Source organism: Lampetra planeri, unplaced genomic scaffold (assembly GCF_965212315.1).
Source record: "Lampetra planeri unplaced genomic scaffold, kcLamPlan1.2.h2 scaffold_621, whole genome shotgun sequence".
Lineage (NCBI taxonomy): Eukaryota > Metazoa > Chordata > Hyperoartia > Petromyzontiformes > Petromyzontidae > Lampetra > Lampetra planeri.
This window is the reverse complement of record NW_027615444.1, coordinates 3,039-15,383: the sequence shown is the minus strand read 5'-3', so window position 1 is coordinate 15,383 and position 12,345 is coordinate 3,039.

Genomic DNA, 12,345 nt, shown 5'->3' with positions numbered 1-12,345 from the left:
CAGTCAGTAATATATGTCTGTCAATAAGTCATATATTCTAATATAATATATTCAGTAATATATGTCTGTCAATAAGTTCTAATATAATATATTCAGTAATATATGTCTGTCAATAAGTCATATATTCTAATACAATATATTCAGTAATATATGTCTGTCAATAAGTTCTAATATAATATATTCAGTAATATATGTCTGTCAATAAGTCATATATTCTAATACAATATATTCAGTAATATATGTCTGTCAATAAGTCATATATTCTAATATAATATATTCAGTAATACATGTCTGTCAATAAGTCATATATTCTAATATAATATATTCAGTAATATATGTCTGTCAATAAGTCATATATTCTAATATAATATATTCAGTAATAGATGTCTGTCAATAAGTCATATATTCTAATATAATATAGTCAGTAATATATGTCTGTCAATAAGTCATATATTCTAATATAATATAGTCAGTAATATATGTCTGTCAATAAGTCATATATTCTAATATAATATATTCAGTAATATATGTCTGTCAATAAGTCATATATTCTAATATAATATAGTCAGTAATATATGTCTGTCAATAAGTCATATATTCTAATATAATATATTCAGTAATATATGTCTGTCAATAAGTCATATATTCTAATATAATATAGTCAGTAATATATGTCTGTCAATAAGTCATATATTCTAATACAATATATTCAGTAATATATGTCTGTCAATAAGTTCTAATATAATATATTCAGTAATATATGTCTGTCAATAAGTCATATATTCTAATATAATATATTCAGTAATATATGTCTGTCAATAAGTCATATATTCTAATATATTCTGTCAAAATATGGACACGTCATTCTGTCCCTAATTCATGTTTTAAAAAATGTACTTTAAAACCATGAAGTAGTATTTACTTACTGATCATGGTATGTATTTATTCATTTCATCAGTTAATGTTATTATAAGTGTTTATTTGTGGCTTTTTTTATTTTCTATGATTATGTAAGAAAAAAGAATCAAGAAAATGTGACAAGAGAAAAAAACAGGCAGATTGTGTGGTAGAAGTCCATTTTCCCTTCACAGACTCTCACATTACTTGTTTTCTTTTCGCTCTCTCCCGACCCCCAACTGGAACATGTGTCTCAGCGTATTCCGTCGATTCACTCTTTCATTAATTCCTTCATCCCACATCCCTCCTGTGAAGAGTCTTTGTTAGGAGGAGCACCGATGATGGATTTGAGTTACGTTAACACCTCTTTTCTTCTTCATCAAGGGCGAAGCAAAGCACCCCCCCCCCCCCAAACACTCAGACACACACACACACACAGACACAAACAAGAGGCGCATTCAACGTTTTCTAACAACTGTCAGCCACACGTCAGCCCGATGGCCACGGTTCCTGACAGATAGGCTTTCATGTGATTTCAGCACATTAGTGAACGTCTTATCACCGACCCCCCAGATGTTCAACCGTGATGCGCCTCTGACAGTAAACAGCAGCTGTCTGACTCCTCCTAGAAACCCGGGGCCTGACGACGGCTTCACGACGCCTCAGATGGACGTCTGTCGTCAACACTGAAGACCTGAGTGACTCTGTCAGAGGTCAGTGATACTCCAACACAACAAATGTTTGTAGGGATGGGGGGGGGGGCTGTTGAATCAGAGGGAACAAACCAAAATAGTGTAAATGGGAAATATTGGATTTTCATGCAGAACAGCATGAACAGGATGAGGCGTTGACTTGTCCTCAGCGCCCAGAGGAGCCGAAACAAGAAAACAAGAGAGAGTCCTGATCTGAAGGCACACGTTCTCTTTTCAACCCTCGTATGATTTTCTTTTTGAAACATTTCGCACTGCGTGCTTTGGCACACTTCACCATTCCTACGTCTGTTTGACTTAGCAGAAGCATAACACAGTCCACAGCCGCGCGCCAAGAGAAACAAAAACGATAGGGGTACGAGTGTACACCAAACCCCACAAAATATTTCCTTAATGATGCCAGCGAGGATCGCTTTCACCTCCTGGAGGGTTTGTACGTGTGTGTGTGTGTGTGTGGGGGGATTAAGTCTCTGTGCCACTTCTGGAGGATACAAGTGTCACAGACAAACAGTCCGACGGACGCGTGGGACTGTGTATGTACAGCGCTCCTCCCATTCCGGGTTAACATGTTTTTCTTTTCCCAAAATACCCTCCGATGTGACGAGCTATTTTAGAAGTGGAGGTGATCTGAGTGTCTGAGCCAAGAATCACATGTGAGAGCTGAGGATGAGACGTGAGACGTCCTCCACCAACGTACACGCTGGTCCTTTAGAAACACACTGTCCTACAGACGGGGGACGTTCCACATCAGAACTGTGTGGAGGGATTTTCAAAAGAGAGCACGACGTGTGTGTGTGTGTGTGTGTGTGTGTGTGTGTGTGTGTGTGTGTGTGTGTGTGTGACCTCACGTGTTATGTTGCTGTCAAACACAGGGAACAATCTCTGGAGTACCTGTAAGTTGTTCTCATGTGTTTTAACCCTTCGGTGGTTTTATCTCAAAGTAAAAATAACTAGACTGTTACACATGAGGAGGAAAAGCTGAAACGCACTTCTCTTGACAAGAAAAGTGTAGTGATAAGAAAAGAATGTTGAGCTACTAATACTACACGTTAATTCAATTTCAATGTATATAAGATGATATGACTGAAGTCTAAACCTGTTAGCTCCATTAAACATTTATTACAGTGTAATGGGGGGGGGGGGGGGGGGGGGGGGGGGGGCACTGGACTCTGACTCCTGAAGTTGTTGTGAGCAGGTTAGAAACATTTGAGCTGTGACTGATGGATCACCACCCCACAGCTGATGTCTTAACTTGGGTCTGATCTGAATTACAAAGCTCTTAAATGTAACACGAGCTAAATCCACAGCAGCATCCACATCCTTGGTGCAGCAGATGGAACATCTTTGTCCTTCTCTCACGTGGAATGTGACTTCTGGAAGGCTGCTGATGTGAGTTCATGCTCCATCCATCCACCCCGGTCACAGCAGCTCCTCCGCAGACTAAAACGCTGCATTTCAAAATGACCCCCCACCCCCCACCCCCCACCCCCTCCAACAGTTTTTTATCCAAAGATTCAACAAGAGAAAAAACAAAAATGGCAGCCGGCTCTTATTCTTTTACGAGCAACGGACGCCATATTCTGCAGAGGCTGAATACAGGAGGCAAAGAACCGCTCCAGATGTGTCACATCTGCATCAGATTGTTTACTCGAGGTTTGAATCGCCCGGCAGAGGAGAGAAAACACTTCCCACAACAAGCATCCTGTCTGCGCCCTCAGCGGCTCTCGACACACCACCAGCGTCTGTTTGCACACGCGGAAGAAAAGAAAACCACTTTTATTCTCCCCACACGCGTTTCTCTCCCCCTGCGCCTCCATTTTTTTTTTAGTGGGTTTTGCACACGAAGCGGCGGAGGAAGCGGCACACGGCGGCTGACACGCGGCGGGCGAGCGAGCAGAAAGGAAGGTGTCGTACCTGCAGCAGCAGCCGGAGAAGGAATGTCGTAAAGGGACTCGTCTCCGTGCTCGATCCAAACCTTCCGGGTCGCCTGCTGTTCACTTCTGGGTGCTGCAGCCACACGACCACTTGTTCAGGCTGAAGGAAAAAAAAAAAACAACCCAAACCCCCCCACCACACTAAACACCCGAACGGGCTTTTAACCCATTTTCTGCTTTCTGGTTTGCACACAGACTGCTGCTCTGACAGATGTTGTCACATCTGCAGAAAAAAAAACGTACGTCGTAAGTCGACATTTGGCACACGTGACCCTCCCAGCACACGGGGCGGATGGATGTGTTGGTGTGAAACAGGGCGCTGATGGGACATTGGCAGAGGTGTGTCAGTGTGTCTCACGCGTCCACATGTGTCTCGGTCTCATGTCTGGATCCTCCTGAGCAGCTGCTTTGTGCTTCTCTGAGCAGCAGGGGGCGCTGCGGCCACAGCTTTTGCTCCTCAGGAGCTCTGACCAGTTTCCCATCTTGAAACACACACACACACACACACACACACACACTGTGTAGATATTCCCCGGAACTGACTGTCCACACTGATTTGTACTGTGTGTGTGAAGCACCAAGTCAAAAGCACAGTGATCACATGTGTATAAACAAGTCCAAAGTTTTGACCCTTTGACGAGAACCAAACCTCCAGCTGATGCTGATCCGTCCGTGCATGCACACAATCAAATTAATGCCAATGAAATGAGCAGTGAGGGTACGAACATCACGTGCACACATACAACGACGAGCTATCACTGGAGAGACAAGGAGGCAGCAGATTCTTTCAATCAGTATTGACCAGTCGCTACACTCAGTTTCAAACAGCTAATTCTACCTCAGCCTGCTGACAGCAGGTGTCAGTCACCTGAAACTTTTTTTCATTCTGAAACTTTTCCAGTAGCTTTGACTTTAACGGAGTGCGACTGGATTATTTAGTTCAGAAATGCAGGGAAGTGTGCTCCTTGAACACGGCATATTTGTTTGATTTGTATCAGTCAGACACACCATTTGTCATCCTTGCAAAGTCAAACAGATCATGATGTCACACCCGCTGATGAGTGGTGATGAGTAAATCAAACCATCTCTGTCATCAACCACCCCTCTGTCGGTGTAACCACACTTTTATAAACCATTTCACAGCTCATACCTGCACACACAGGTTCGCTCTCTGGCCTGCCATGACACACACACACACACACACACACACACACACACACACACACACACACATTCAAATGTATGCTCACACTTGCAAATGTAAAACTCTGCATTTTAAATTTCTGAGTCAGACTGAAGACACAAACAGAATCTGGATGCGGCATCTGCAGCACATCCTGTCATGTGCCACCCCCCTCACCAACAAACACCCCACCTTCCTGACACGGTTCCAACGTTTAAAGCACAGTGACACTGAGAGGAGCTACAGCCTCACATGAGCCTCATGACCCGACAATCAGAAATCTTTTATTTGTCACTATACTGTACCATAGTACCATGGAATCAGACCGAACACAATAGATAGATACGATTAGAAAGATGAAAAGAATGATCACAAATGCAGTTCGTGCTCAGTAGTTGTAGCAGTGCAGTGAGCTACCCTGAAGTACATCATAAAAACAGACAAACTGAATACTTACATGTACATTCTGGCTCCAGTTGGTAGGGGACTGGATGTCACACTCCAAACCAACAGGGGGCAGCATGTTGGTCAACGAATTATACGTAACACAGACTTGTTGTATGTGTTACATGAAGTCCACCTGTGTCTTTATGTCCTGCTGTTCAGACGTCATGGTGCTTTGTGGATTTTATGGTTTTCAGTGGATGTACTTGCTTCAGTTAACAAGGTTTTAAGCATTATCTTCCCTCTTCCGTTCAAAGAGGCAAACATGAGTCATTTCGGGTGTCTAGAAATATTGAACCTGAAGTTTATTTCCCATTAGTCGTTTTTTAACCCAAGAAACTAATATAGACCGGTTGTAAACAATGATTCAATACAACCACCCCCCAAAACAACAACAGAATGTTTGAACATTAAAAACATTTTCCATTTCATGAATATGAAAACATTCACTGGTTCATTGGGTGTAGAGCGAGGAGGAGGAGGAGGATGGAAACCAGTTTTACCTGCTCAGTTTAAACATCCTGCACAGCCAAAGGTCAAATTTCCTGACATTACACGTACTGTAGGTACCTGTAATCAGAGAGCCAAGGAAACGAGGGAAAGCTGTTCCACTCTGGATGTTTCTAAACGTGTTGTACAGGAGATAAATGATGTTAATGTCACAACGAATGTCCAAACTAAAGACATTTGGTATTTGTCCATTATTAGTCATTTGCACACATATAAAAGGTTTAAAGAATACAGACTCCTCCACTTCATTCAGGAGGAATAAGAATCAGTGTGTATGCTACAAACAAACAAACAAACAAAAAACACAAGAATGAGTGATCATCGAAACAAAAGAAACACGCAATCAGCCACAACAACAGCGACGAACCAATATAAGATACAACATTCATATAAAAGAGAAAATTAGACTGAAACAACAAACATGTGAAGAGAGACAAAAAAATAATACTTGTTGATGGTTTCCTGATTTCAACTCTGGTGTGTGAGCTGCTGATCACATGTGCTGTTTCATTCAATCTACTGTGTATTTTTTCATGTGAAAACACAGTCACAGATGATGGGGACAATGCATGAATGATCCCTGTAAGCTTTGCAGACACACACACACACACACACACACACACACACACACACAGAGACACACACACACACACAGACTCTCTCTCTCTCTGCTGCATCTCTTGTTGTCAGTAAGTCCGTTGCCCGACTGGTTTTCTTGTCTATGCAAACAGCACCACACCCTCCGAGACACACATGTTCTCTCACCTCCACCACACAGGCCAGGTGCAGGGCGCTCCAAGGGGGGGTGGGGGCAGTGGGTGTCATTATCCCCTGGGAGGGTGGAGCAAAGGGGAGGTGAAGAAAAGCGCTTCAATCATTTGAAGCTCATACTGACATGCTGCTCTGAGGCTCCTGGAAGCTCAGGTAAGAACCCGGGTGGGGCTGCACGTCAGGTTACCGTTAACGTTGTTGTCATCAGCACTGACGGATGCTGCTCCGTTTCCATCTGGTTTCCTAAGTTGTGTAAAATATGACAGTTGACCGTTTTTCCACGTCATGTAAACAGTCCAGGGTCCACCTCGAAAGTACACAGTGACCTATTGATCTGCAAAACAAACACCTGAAAGCTTTTACTCTAAGTGTTAAACACTTATGTGGCTTTAGAACAGAACAGAAGAGAATAGACAGAGATGTTGGCCATTAGTGGGCTTTACTGTCAGCAGAGTGCCTGACATTCCTGACTTCTCCCCCTCAGGCTGAGAGAAAACCAGTTTTGCTGATGTGTGGACCTGCGTGTGTGTCTCTTTCCTCCAGCCATGGATGGAGTGATGGAGGGAGCGCTGGTGTTGTGTGCATGCAAACTGCTCGTCAGTCTTCCCTTCCTGTCCTCGCTGGCTACTTCCAACAGTCCCGTCAGCTTCTGCTGCTGCCTCCTCCTGATCTTCACCGACGTCCTCGTCACAGGTGAGAATGTGCTGGTCGCACATCAACGGATCTATAAAGATTTGACTTTGATGCTTTTCACTGAAATATCTTTGGGTGTTTCAGTGTTGGTTCAGCTGTGTTTTTCATGATTTTGTGACATCATCTAACACTGGTGAGAGTATGAAACTACCACGTGTGTTTGCTTTGATGCATCACCCTATTTTCATCCTAATATTCTTCATTTCTGATGTTATTGTCCACAATCTCCATGCATTCACACACATTTGACCTGCCTCCCTTTTCTCCACAGTTTTCCTGGGTCTCCTCTGCCTCTTTGAGCCGTGGCTGCCTGAACTGACCCCACGACGGGATGTCATCGTCCTGCGCTTCCTGCTCTTTCTCGGCCACACATACGGCGCGGTGTTGCTCCTGACGACCCCTCTGATCGCTGTGGAGACTCTGAGCAGACTCCTGCTCCAGCCGGGTGCTGCTGTCACCTGCAGGGCAGCGGATCAAACTGTGTGCTCGCACGTCCGGTGGGATTTTAGTGACGAGGAAAGCGCAAAGACGGGAAAAGAGGAGAGAACCGACCGACAGGAAGACAGCTGGCTGTCACCTGCTGTCGGGTACCTGTGCTGCCTGTCGGTGTGGGTTGTCGTGGCCCTCACCGTCAGCTGCCCGTGGATGCTGGAGGAAGTGAGGGCAGCAGCCTGTATGCGTTCAACCAACTCCCTCATCAGATGCCTCCCCAGCATGTCAAGCCCGATGCCCAGCACAGACATGAATCCCTTCTGGGGAATGGCCTTCCTCTCCTTCCTCCTGCTGGATCTGGTCTCAAGCTCAAGGCTGCGCAAGTGGTGCCCGGAGAGGACAGTGAGACAGAAACACGGCGTTAACAGTAACGGACACAGACGAGACCTCGTTGTGTCGGCGCTTGCACCTTCCAGACCTGCGAGCGATGGGACGTCTGTGTCGGCGTCAGTGCGGCACGTTGACCCACAGACGACAGAGAGCAGCTGCACTGTTCACACTGCGTCTTCCAGGAGCAGCATGCAGATGTGGGTGCGTTGCCATGGAGACTCTGTCCTTCTCTCCCATGAGTGTTTGTCTGTGGAGAAGGGAGGACCGGGGCCTGGTTTGGAGGCACACATGAACTCACCATACAGGAGCCCGTGTGTGTGGCAGCAGTGGGGTTTCCCCTCCCTGGGGGTGAATGTAATGACAGGATTCATGGCTGCGCTCTCCATCTTTGTGCTGCCTCTGTACGTCACTGTGAATATTCTTCTCATCAGGAGTGTCGAGAGGCTGCTGGAGCTGTGTATCACACCGTTAGTTTCACAGAGGCCAAACACACTCATCCCTTCAAGCGCAAGTACAAGCGGACTGGTATGAAGCAGAAGTGGAAGCTGATTGGATGAAGTATAAAGGGATCATCAGATTAATATTACACGTGTGCGGACAGCCGCTCTGCCTGTCAGCACTGGTTTGACAAGAGGAACGTCTGAGCTGCCGTCCTCTTGTGAGAAAGGTGCTGAGGAGGCAGGTTGAGGCGTGCTTGTCAGAGACTCCAAACCCGAGGTCCTGCCTTCACTGCCCAGGGACATGAGGTCGGTCTGGTCCATGGGCTGAGAGTGTGGAACAGTATTATAAAATATACTGACGACGTGACAACCACAACAGCAAAAATACTCGACTTGAAGAGACTTGTAAATAAATACTAAATTGAAGTACACTATTTTCCTTCCGTTCAGACTTTGTGCTTTACTGTCAATGTGCCAGTACGGCAAGACTTTTGTTTGGAGCGTGTGGATCAAAGAGCAAATCTGAATCTGAAATACGTTCATAAATACTACAAATTCATGATTTCACCCCCTCAGGAATATCACACAGAGACTTGACCAGAGGTACTCAAAGGTGTCGCAGATACTCACCGCTGGGTGGATTAATGATACCATGACCGGGATGCCTGAGAACCTTCACAGACACATCTTTGGGTTTCACAGAAGACTTGCTGTGGTGCAGAGCTCATAAAAACCTTGCATGATACTGGCAGTGTTTTGGCCTCTTCTACCACAAAGAGTCAAAACATGTTCACTTCACTAGAGAACAATCAACTACAGCTTCCTGCAGTAGGATATAATGGTTTTTTCCATCCTGTTTACTATTTATCATCATTCTCACACAAGAGAGACAGTACTTCCCCTGATGATCCGTTAGTTAAGACCACTGCAGTGTATTCACACAATGACCGACACATACTCATCAGCCCTGAACCGCACAGATGGGAACACTAGAGGGTGCACTGGTACAAGTCCCATATACCGAGTGTTTCATATGTGAGCTACAGGCAGAAGCTCAGTGGAGAAACAGTGGAGAGATGAAGGGGAGTCACGTTGTTCAGGTTGAATCAGATCATGTTTGCAACTTGCATCTTCTAAAACCTGCAGATCAACGACAGCAGGAATCAACATCATGTCAGTATGTTTTGAATGAGCCCCGTTGTTTTGTGTGTCTGGAAAAGTTTTTTTTTTTAATTAGGACATGAGGACACAGAGAGAAGCTGCTGTAGCTGGTCTTTGGTCCAAGAAACACCTTGAGAAAAATAACAAACGCATTGTGCAGATGTTAGGCCAGATGAGTCCCTGTGACCTATTTGAGGTTGAAGACGAGTCACTCAGTATTCAGCCGACAGCACATGAGGTTTTCAGGAGAGACAAACTGTTTTTAAATGAACACAAAAGAAAGATCATTGCTTTTCATACGAGAGCTGCAGATCTGCGTTAGCAGCAAATCTTGAAGTGATGCCTCCTTTTCAGCTTCACCCAACACCTCAGCCTCAGGACGGCCACAGCAGACTGGAATTGGACACGGATCTTTTTAATGGACACTTTCCCCTCGGGTGAGAATGTCTATTACAGGATGGATACCTTCTCTTTGGATTAAAAAAGGCTTTGTCACAGTAGAAGAGAATACAAGTCCTTCAGGGTGGATCTGCTGTGGAGCTGCTGCGATTGTGATGCAGCAAGAATCGGTGTGAGATGATGAAACCGCAGGGTGCACAGCAAAAGAACATTTGTCTGTTGATTGTGTAACCAGATCTGATTTCCAGACTGACAGCAGCTCCTCTTATTCTAGAAAGACCCGCACTCAGAGTTTTCTGAAGCCACAGTCTCTGACATCCAGCAGGTACTGACACATACAGGACGTGTTACACAAAGACTAAGCTGCCTCATGAAGATGCTGTCTGAGCGATGACACACCTCATGTTCACTGAGTGACTCTGTCCTCTAGATCAGTGTTTCATTCACACTTCATTTGATGTTTCCACATGATCGCATCCGTTTGTGCACATGTTAAACACGTTATGAGCTGGCAGAAAAAAAGTGGTTGATTATCCCTCGATCCAGTTAGTAAACTCCTCTACAGCGTCAGTGTGAATGTGCGTCCAAACCAGGTCACAGCTCAAGAGACAGGATGATTTCAACAGGAATTTATTGTACATTACATCAAAGCTCCGGCAGCGAACGCACACAAGAGTGTGTCACACAGCGATGGGTGCACAGCGGCCGTCGTTAAAACACAATCATCATGATCATCATTAAAAGTGTCATGGTCATAATTTTTATTACCACCACCAGTATTCCCCCCGAAGCACCTCACATTAATCTCATTTTGAATATCTCAAACCTCTAAGGAAGCAGATGCCGCTGACGACTGGGGTCAAATCTTAGGAGTGTTGTTGTAACCTGCATAAGGAGCCAGCTGCTTATGATGCTTACGACTCAGATCAGTCCGTTGACAGGAATCGATCACTGAATGCAGATTCCTGATTGTCCAAACTTTAGTCCACCCCTGATGAAATGTTTCTGTCATCTGGACTTTACTCTGAGTTACTCCAATCAGTTTTGTACCTGCTTTGTGAAATCATCTGTTGCACATGCTCCCCATTTGACCCTTTTCAGATCACATCATACACACAACAAACGCACAAACGGAAAGATGAGTCACAACAAGAGAAGGATAATCGTTGGTTTGTTTTCTGTCACAAAGCTCCATCTCGTCCTGTACCCTGTGTTAAACACTGTATTGGTGCTTGAAGGGTCAGATGGCGGAGTCAAGCAAACGACAAAGTGGATTTAGAGTGGACATGCACATGCCAACGCACACGCGCACGCACACGCGCACGCGCACGCGCGCGCACACACACACACACACACACACACACACACACACACACACACCACACACACACACACACACACACACACACACACACACACACACACACACACACACACACACACACACACACACACACACACACACACACACACGGCTGTCTGTGGGACTTGTGTAAAATGAGTGACAAACAAGAGGCGTGGGGGTAAATAAACAACCATGACTGTGTCTGGGTCATTGTAAAATGAGATTTGGGAATCGCACACACGCACAAGCATATTAGTGGTCCGTTCCTCCTTCATCATGTATACAGCTCAATTACAAATGATTTAATGCTAAATAAAGTTGTTTTTTGAAACAATTTGAACAATAGCTACCTTTAGTTTTGCAGATACTTACATTTAAGACTATAGAATCCTTTCATGAGGACAAAACGTGGTTAACATGAGAAATCTCTCAGGTGGCCTAAACCCACAGGTACGGCAGCATACACGTGGTTTAGACCTTTTTACCCATGAAATGTACAAACATGTGAGTCCTGAATCCACCAGTAGCAGCATATTAGCAGACAATCTCATCTTTGCAGGAACGTCCTTCCACCAACGTGTCCCACGGTACATTTCCATTCACCTGTTTAGTTTCAGGTGACTGATCCACACTGAGCTGGTCCATGGGGACCGCTCCAGATGGACGTCGCAGACAGAAGGAAAAAGTGCCGACAGACGGGATGAGTTGAGAACGTGGACGAAAAAGCCAAACGGGAGGCGGGTGCCATCAACCACATTCCACAAAACAAAGCTAAGCCAAGTGAACAGCACGAGACAAGTGACCAGTTTTCAGTGTCTGCTCACCGGACAGGGACTGACAGCGTGGCTGGGACAGCCTCTGTGACAGAGAGCATCCTGTCCGACTCCCTTCTCCTCGATAAGATCGCAGATCACGTGAAACACCAGCGCAGGTTTTTCGGAGCAACATCAAGCACAATCGATAACACAGAACTGAAAGCAAAACACCTCAAACACCTGCTTACACGTAGAGCATCATCGGACACGTCCGTCAGCTC